Source organism: Bombina bombina, chromosome 6 (genome assembly GCF_027579735.1).
Source record: "Bombina bombina isolate aBomBom1 chromosome 6, aBomBom1.pri, whole genome shotgun sequence".
Classification (NCBI taxonomy): Eukaryota; Metazoa; Chordata; class Amphibia; order Anura; family Bombinatoridae; genus Bombina; species Bombina bombina.
In genome coordinates this window covers 11,197,734-11,207,865 of record NC_069504.1, presented here as the reverse complement: position 1 = coordinate 11,207,865, position 10,132 = coordinate 11,197,734, and the positions used below count along the sequence as shown (strand labels likewise).

At 35.2% G+C, this 10,132-nt stretch overlaps 1 long non-coding RNA gene across 1 annotated transcript; it reads left to right on the top strand.

Annotated features, from left to right (window-relative positions):
- Positions 1 to 383: 383 nt before the first annotated feature.
- LOC128664945 (uncharacterized) lies at positions 384 to 9,757 on the top strand. The gene is made up of 3 exons (XR_008402945.1): positions 384 to 409; positions 1,466 to 1,565; positions 9,473 to 9,757. It is a non-coding gene; the product is annotated as an uncharacterized LOC128664945 (long non-coding RNA).
- Positions 9,758 to 10,132: the final 375 nt, after the last annotated feature.

Sequence of the window (10,132 nt, the reverse complement as noted above, 5' to 3'; positions counted from 1 at the left end):
CTGTCGGATCAGGTCCAACAGACATTTGATACATAGGCCTTTAAGCCTTTTACCCCTGCAGTTCTCACTGATTTATTTCACCTTTACTGTGTTGGAGAGGTTGTAGTCACAATACACTAAATAAATTGATATTATGGACATAAAACTAGAAGCTAAAGTGCTAAAGCTGCTGCAAATAGATAGTTTTTATCAGTACAGGCTGCTCCAATGTTAATCCCTCAATCCTGCATCTCAGAGAGCCTCATTAACTGCAAGAGCATTAGTTAATAATCATTTATCATCATACTGTAAATAGAGAAGCCCCTCCCCTTTATTAAGCACCACCCACCACAAATATTACAGCATAAATACCAGAGCTGCAATTAGAGGTGTCAGTGTCTGGTTGCTGAGCTCACAGTTCTGTAACAAGGTGAGTTATCATAAGGCAGCTAGAGGCGTCAGTGACTGATGATTTACTGGTTTATGCCAGGGGGTCACAGACTGAGATTAGGGGTGATGGGTAAACACAAAGGAGGGGCACAAATTTATAATGGTGCAGAGCCTAGAACTAGAGGTGCTGGGTGGGGGAAAGATCTTTATCTGGGAAGAAAGGGTTAAAGCCTTATACTGGGGGTAACAGCCTTATACTGGGGGACAAAGCCTTATACTGAGTGTTGCAGCCTTATACTGAGTGTCACAGCCTTATACTGGGGGTCACAGCCTTATTCTGAGTGTCACAGCCTTACACTGGGTTTCACAGCCTTATACTGGGGGTCACAGCCTTATACTGAGTGTCACAGACATTATACTGGGGGTCACAGCCTTATACTGGGGGTCACAGCCTTATACTGGGGGTCACAGCCATTATACTGTGGTTCACAGCCTTATACTGTGGGTCACAGCCTTATACTGAGTGTCACAGCCTTATACTGAGTGTCACAGCCTTATACTGAGGGTCACAGCCTTATACTGAGGGTCACAGCCTTATACTGAGGGTCACAGCCTTATACTGAGGGTCACAACCATTATATTGGGGGTCACAGCCATTATATAGGGGGTCACAGCCTTATACTGGGGGTCACAGCCATTATACTGGGGGTCACAGCCTTATACTGAGTGTTACAGCCTTATACTGAGTGTCACAGCCTTATACTGGGGGTCACAGCCTTATACTGAGTATCACAGCCTTATACTGAGTGTCTCCTAACTTCTGCCCACCTTATATTGCATGTTACAGCCTTGTACAGGGGTTAGAGCCTTGTACTAGAGGTTGCAATCTTGTACTACAGACTTATACTGAGGGTCACAACCTTCTATGGGGGTCACAGCCTTTTACTGGCATCACAGTCTTTTACTGGTAGTCACAGCCTTATACTGGAGGGTTCAAGGCCTTGTACTGTCACACCTTCCTGTACACATGTGTCATGTTCTGTGAACTCTTGTTTATTAACTGATCATTTCTCCATTACTATTTTCCATTTTTCAGTGGTGTCACTTCCAGCTCTGATAATGAGACTGTGGTTTTGTCTAAGTTTATTCATCGTCCTGTGCCTGGAGCATTTTCCAGGAACCCTGGCAGATGAAAGGTAACTGCCCCATGACTCCCCCATTGTCTCCTTACTTCTACCCACTGACAGGTTATTGCTCACTGACCTCCCCACTGTCTCCTTACTTCTACCCACTGACAGGTAACTGTCTACTGACCAACCCCACTGCCTTCTTACTGTCTTCTTATTCTGCCCACTGACTGCTAATTGCCCCCTGAACCCTCACTGTCCCCTTACTTCTGCCCACTAACAGGTAACGGCCCCCTAACCCACCCACTGTCTCCTTACTTCTGCTCTCTGACAGGTAACTGCCACCTGACCCCCCCCACTGTCTCCTTACTTCTGCCCCTGACCCCCACTATCTCCTTACTTCTACCCTCTGACAGGTAACTGCCCCCTGACCCACCCACTGTCTCCTTACTTCTGACCCCTAACAGGTAACTGCCCCCTGACCCACCCCACTGTCTCCTTACTTCTGCTCTCTGACAGGTAACTGCCCCCTGACCCCCCCATTGTCTCCTTACTTCTGCCCCCTGACCCCACTATCACCTTACTTCTGCCCTCTGACAGGTAACTGCCCACTGACCCACCCACTGTCACCTTACTTCTGCCAACTAACAAAGACAAATAATTGCCCCTGACCCACCCCACTGTCTCCTTACTACTGCCAACTGACAAATAATTGCCCCTGACCCACCCACTGTCTCCTTACTTCTGCTCACTGACAGGTAACTGCCCCCTGACCCACCCATTGTCTGTGTCAGTATCAGCCTCTAGTGTATATATAGTGTATATAATAATAAAAATACACAAGTAAGTCTCACAGGACTCCAATATTATCTCATTTTGTAACACTCAGATGTTACTAGTGTATATATTTGTATTACAGTATCATCACATGTTGTAACAATCGGATGTTAGTAGTGTATATATTAGTATTACAGTATTATCTCATATAGTAATAATCAGCTGTTACTAGTGTATATATTAGTATTACTGTATTAGCTTATATTATAATAATCAGATGTTACTAGTGTATATATTAGTATTACAGTATTATCTCATATTGTAACAATCAGATGTTAGTAGTGTATATATTAGTATTACAGTATTATCTCATATTGTAACAATCAGATGTTACTAGTGTATATATTAGTATTACAGTATTATCTCATATTGTAACAATCAGATGTTACTAGTGTATATATTTGTATTACAGTATTATCTCATATTGTAACAATCAGATGTTAGTAGTGGATATATAAGTATTACAGTATTATCTCATATTGTAACAATCAGATGCTACTAGTGTATATATTAGTATTACAGTTTTATCTCACATTGCAACAATCAGATGTTACTAGTGTATATATTAGTATTACAGTTTTATCTCACATTGCAACAATCAGATGTTAGTAGTGTATATATTAGTATTACAGTATTATCTCCTATTGTAACAATCAGATGTTACTAGTGTATATATTAGTATTACAGTATTATCTCATATTGTAACAATCAGATGTTACTAGTGTATATATTAATATTACAGTATTATCTCATATTGTAACAATCAGATGTTACTAGTGTATATATTAGTATTACAGTATTATTTCATATTGTAACAATCAGATGTTCCTAGTGTATATATTAGTATTACAGTATTATATCATATTGTAACAATCAGATGTTACTAGTGTATATATTAGTATTATAGTGTTATCTCATATTGTAACAATCAGATGTTAGTAGTGTATATATTAGTATTACAGTATTATCTCATATTGTAACAATCAGATGTTAGTAGTGTATATATTAGTATTACAGTATTATCTCATATTGTAACAATCAAATGTTACTAGTGTATATATTAGTATTACAGTATTATCTCATATTGTAACAATCAGATGTTACTAGTGTATATATTAGTATTACAGTATTATCTCATATTTTAACAATCAGATGTTACTAGTGTATATATTAGTATTACAGTATTATCTCATATTGTAACAATCAGATGTTACTAGTGTATATATTAGTATTACAGTATTATCTCATATTGTAACAATCAGATGTTACTAGTGTATATATTAGTATTACAGTATTATCTCATATTGTAACAATCAGATGTTACTAGTGTATATATTAGTTTTACTGTATTATCTCACATTTTAACAGATGTTAGTAGTGTATATATTAGTATTACAGTGTTATCTCATATTGTAACAATCAGATGTTACTATTGTATATATTAGTATTATAGTATTATCTCATATTGTAACAATCAGATGTTACTAGTGTATAAATTATTTTTACTGTATTATCACACATTGTAACAATCAGATGTTACTAGTGTATATATTAGTATTATAGTATTATCTCATATTGTAACAATCAGATATTAGTAGTGTATATATTAGTATTACAGTATTATCTCATATTGTAACAATCAGATGTTAGTAGTGTATATATTAGTATTACAGTATTATCTCATATTGTAACAATCAGATGTTAGTAGTGTATATATTAGTATTACAGTATTATCTCCTATTGTAACAATCAGATGTTAGTAGTGGATATATAAGTATTACAGTATTATCTCATATTGTAACAATCAGATGCTACTAGCGTATATATTAGTATTATAGTGTTATCTCACATTGCAACAATCAGATGTTAGTAGTGTATATATTAGTATTACAGTATTATCTCATATTGTAACAATCAGATGTTAGTAGTGGATATATAAGTATTACAGTATTATCTCATATTGTAACAATCAGATGCTAATAGTGTATATATTAGTATTACAGTTTTATCTCACATTGCAACAATCAGATGTTAGTAGTGTATATATTAGTATTACAGTATTATCTCATATAGTAACAATCAGATGTTACTATTGAATATATTAGTATTACAGTATTATCTCATATAGTAACAATCACATGTTACTAGTGTATATATTAGTATTACAGTATTATATCATATTGTAACAATCAGATGTTAGTAGTGTATATATTAGTATTACAGTGTTATCTCATAGTGTAACAAACAGATATTACTAGTGTATATATTAGTATTACAGTATTATCTTATATTGTAACAATCAGATGTTACTAGTGTATATATTAGTATTACAGTATTATCTTATATTGTAACAATCAGATGTTAGTAGTGTATATATTAGTATTACAGTATTATCTCATATAGTAACAATCAGATGTTACTATTGAATATATTAGTATTACAGTATTATCTCTTATAGTAACAATCACATGTTACTAGTGTATATATTAATATTACAGTATTATATCATATTGTAACAATCAGATGTTAGTAGTGTATATATTAGTATTACAGTATTATCTCCTATTGTAACAATCAGATGCTACTAGTGTATACATTAGTATTACAGTATTATCTCATATTGTAACAATCAGATGTTACTAGTGTATATATTAATATTACAGTATTATCTCATATTGTAACAATCAGATGTTACTAGTGTATATATTAGTATTACAGTATTATTTCATATTGTAACAATCAGATGTTCCTAGTGTATATATTAGTATTACAGTATTATATCATATTGTAACAATCAGATGTTACTAGTGTATATATTAGTATTACAGTATTATTTCATATTGTAACAATCAGATGTTCCTAGTGTATATATTAGTATTACAGTATTATCTCATATTGTAACAATCAGATGTTAGTAGTGTATATATTAGTATTATAGTATTATCTCATATTGTAACAATCATATGCTACTAGTGTATATATTAGTATTACAGTATTATCTCATATTGTAACAAACAGATGTTACTAGTGTATATATTAGTATTACAGTATTATCTCATATTGTAACAATCAGATGTTACTAGTGTATATATTAGTTTTACTGTATTATCTCACATTGTAACAGATGTTAGTAGTGTATATATTAGTATTACAGTGTTATCTCATATTGTAACAATCAGATATTACTATTGTATATATTAGTATTATAGTATTATCTCATATTGTAACAGATGTTACTAGTGTATAAATTATTTTTACTGTATTATCTCACATTGTAACAATCAGATGTTACTAGTGTATATATTAGTATTATAGTATTATCTCATATTGTAACAATCAGATGTTAGTAGTGTATATATTAGTATTACAGTATTATCTCATATTGTAACAATCAGATGTTAGTAGTGTATATATTAGTATTACAGTATTATCTCATATTGTAACAATCAGATGTTAGTAGTGGATATATAAGTATTACAGTATTATCTCATATTGTAACAATCAGATGCTAATAGTGTATATATTAGTATTACAGTTTTATCTCACATTGCAACAATCAGATGTTAGTAGTGTATATATTAGTAGTACAGTATTATCTCATATAGTAACAATCAGATGTTACTATTGAATATATTAGTATTACAGTATTATCTCATATAGTAACAATCACATGTTACTAGTGTATATATTAGTATTACAGTATTATATCATATTGTAACAATCAGATGTTAGTAGTGTATATATTAGTATTACAGTGTTATCTCATAGTGTAACAAACAGATATTACTAGTGTATATATTAGTATTACAGTATTATCTCATATTGTAACAATCAGATGTTAGTAGTGTATATATTAGTATTACAGTGTTATCTCATAGTGTAACAATCAGATGTTACTAGTGTATATATTAGTATTACAGTATTATCTCATAGTGTAACAATCAGATATTACTAGTGTATATATTAGTATTACAGTATCTCATATTTTAACAATCAGACGTTACTAGTGTATTACTATACACTATATTAGTATTAGTATAATAACACTAATATTCATCTACCGGTGGAGAATAATAATAAAAATACACAAGTAAGTCTCACAGGACTCCACTTCTTGGACTTATGTGATTTTAACACTCTACTCTTATTACAAGCTACAACTTTGAGAATAAAAAGTGAATCAAACACTATCCCTCACGTCACCTCTTCCTCACATCCTAAATCATATTTGTATCCTGTTCACAGCAGGAGTGATCCTATAGAGATGTTCCAAAACCTAATTGAACTTGAGTTAATAGCACTTCACTCCTCTTTAGAAAAAGAGGATACGTCACATAAATATAGGAATAATCTTACAAGTAATGAAAAACAGGCATTACAGCAATTAATACATAGCCAGGCTATAGTAATCACCTCAGCTGACAAAGGAGGAGCTACAGTTGGCCTCAATACAACTGAATATAGAAGAGAGGCATTAGTACAACTAAATGATGCAAAAACATACTCTAAACTCATATACAACCACATAAAGATAAGGTGAATAGAAAAGCGCCACAGGCGGTAACGCTTGTGCTTTATACGTGAAACCTCCTAGCTGGCCTCAAATGGAATGTCAATAGTTATGAATGTGTATAAAGCGCCTAACAGCTGGGTTAAAATGGGCCTAGTATACTAACAAGACCACAGAGTAAAGAAGTCTTAAATATGCGTTGTAATATAAAATCACCCAATATAAAATTATAAGTTTATTACAGCTAATAATAACATAAGGAATATAAAACCAAACAAATAAAAGATCCGGGTCTGATGAATCTCCTAAAAAATCTTAAAAATACCAAAGAGGCTGTCCAATGGGTAAAATCCTGAATATACTTTGTGACTTATTCCTTATGTTATTATTAGCTGTAATAAACTTATAATTTTATATTGGGTGATTTTATGTGATTTTATATTACAACGCATATTTAAGACTTCTTTACTCTGTGGTCTTGTTAGTATACTAGGCCCATTTTAACCCAGCCGTTAGGCGCTTTATACACATTCATAACTATTCACATACAACCCCACACATAAATATAAAAAGGAGTTACACACCATCATAGATACAGCAATCAAAGAAGGGTTCCTCACTAAAGAACTAGCAGACTTCTGCCTAGTAGATTGTCCCACCATCCCCACCTTCCGCAAAGTGCCTAAGATCCATAAGAAGATCCATAGTAAAGTCTTTGCCAGGATACATACAAAATAGTACACATCTGATCCAGCATGTCAGTAGTGTTGAATGGCAATGCAACTATACATGGCTTACCATTGACGTGTCGTCCTTATACTCAAGCATACCACATGAGGATGTCCTACATGCCCTCAAATTTACTTTAAAACGACACCAGTTTCCCGGATAAATTTGTTAACTTCTTGGAACAACTAACATGTTTTCTCCTTACCCACAACTACTTTGTCTTTGAGGGCCACTATTACCTCCAAAAATGTGGTACGGCGATGGGGGCCAAATTTGCCCCCTCATACGCCAACTTATACATGGAATACTTTAAAACCCAGTTTGTATTTGGAGGAGGTCTAGCCCTCGAGGTCAAAGTAGTGATATATGGAAGATTTATAGATGACCTCATTCTCATCTATAAACACAACCTAGAATTGTCTATTGAAGAGATCATTGGTTATTTCAATAATAATAATTTACGTCTAATATTCACGTCTAAGTCATGCAATACATTTAATAGAGTTCCTTGACTTGACACTCGATCATGATCCAGATGGTAAAATTATAATGAGTATTTATAGAAAACCACTTTCTAGGAATGCTATTCTAAGGGCAGACACTTATCATGCCCCACACATGGGTAAAGGTATCCCAAAAGGTCAATATTTGCGAAGTAGAGCATGTAGCGGAGGAGACCATGTAACAGAGTAGAGCATGTAGCGGAGTAGAACATGTAACACAGTAGCGCATGTAGCACAGTAGAGCATGTAACGGAGTAGCGCATGTAACGGAGTAGCGCATGTAACGGAGTAGCGCATGTAACGCAGTAGCGCATGTAACGCAGTAGCACATGTAACGCAGTAGCACATGTAACGCAGTAGCACATGTAACGCAGTAGAGCATGTAACACAGTAGAGCATGTAACACAGTAGCACATGTAACAGAGTAGAGCATGTAACACAGTAGCGCATGTAACACAGTAGCACATGTAACACAGTAGAGCATGTAACACAGTAGCACATGTAACAGAGTAGAGCATGTAACACAGTAGCGCATGTAACACAGTAGCGCATGTAACACAGTAGAACATGTAACACAGTAGAGCATGTAACTCAGTAGAGCATGTAACACAGTAGCGCATGTAACACAGTAGCGCATGTAACACAGTAGAGCATGTAACACAGTAGAACATGTAACACAGTAGAGCATGTAACTCAGTAGAGCATGTAACACAGTAGCACATGTAACACAGTAGCGCATGTAACACAGTAGCACATGTAACACAGTAGCGCATGTAACACAGTAGAGCATGTAACACAGTAGCACATGTAACACAGTAGCACATATAACACAGTAGCGCATGTAACACAGTAGCACATGTAACAGAGTAGAGCATGTAACACAGTAGAACATGTAACACAGTAGAGCATGTAACTCAGTAGAGCATGTAACACAGTAGCACATGTAACGGAGTAGCACATGTAACACAGTAGCACATGTAACACAGTAGAGCATGTAACACAGTAGCGCATGTAACACAGTAGAACATGTAACAGAGTAGAGCATATAACACAGTAAAGCATGTAACACAGTAGCGCATGTAACACAGTAGAACATGTAACACAGTAGCGCATGTAACACAGTAGCACATGTAACACAGTAGCGCATGTAACTCAGTAGCACATGTAACACAGTAGCGCATGTAACACAGTAGCACATGTAACACAGTAGCGCATGTAACACAGTAGAACATGTAACTTTAGACTATTTTGACTCTAACACCATGACATTACAGCTGCACATAATAATTGCACATAATTGGGTGAAGTTTAAATGAGCCTCTTCTGTCTTATGGAGACTCAGCAGCTGTTGTAGAACTTTACACAGAGCATAAATATTCTACTTCTGTGTTTCACAGAAATGTTCCAGAGAGTGAAGAAAAAACTGAGCAGTTCCTGCGGGATTTGTCTGAGATCAGCCGCCTACAAAGAGTTCCAACGGGGTTCACCCCTTTCCGAGGAAAATTCCATAGCCAGTCCCTGCGGGGTTTGTCTGAGATCAGCCGCCTACAAAGAATTCCACCGATATGGGTTGGGAAGTAGCGTCCCCTGGTATAAATAAGCATTGTTATGTCACATGGTGTCACCTCTGTAATACCAACTCTGACTGACATGATTTATTAAACAGCAGATTTGTGCTCTCATATTTGTTATTGTGGTTTGTTGCACTTACTGTTTATACTCACCATATTGTCACGTTTCCTGTCCCCAAACCCAGCAGTGACAACATCTTACCTGGCCCTGGCTGCAATTTAAGCAGCAGGAAATATAAATAGTGACCACTACAGCTTCCAATGCCCCTGTGGTTACGTACAATGTGCCCTACACGCTCCTGGAACTGGTTAGTAAACCCTGACAATACATTGCACTATGCAAGAAGAAAGACCATAACCTTTCCCTATTGTACTGACCTTACACATCTGACCATGAGATGGACAAGAGCAGAAAGAATCCACAGGCTACACAGGGAGGTACTAACATTAGTGCAGCAGATGGCACTAGGGACCAAGTGCTAGTGA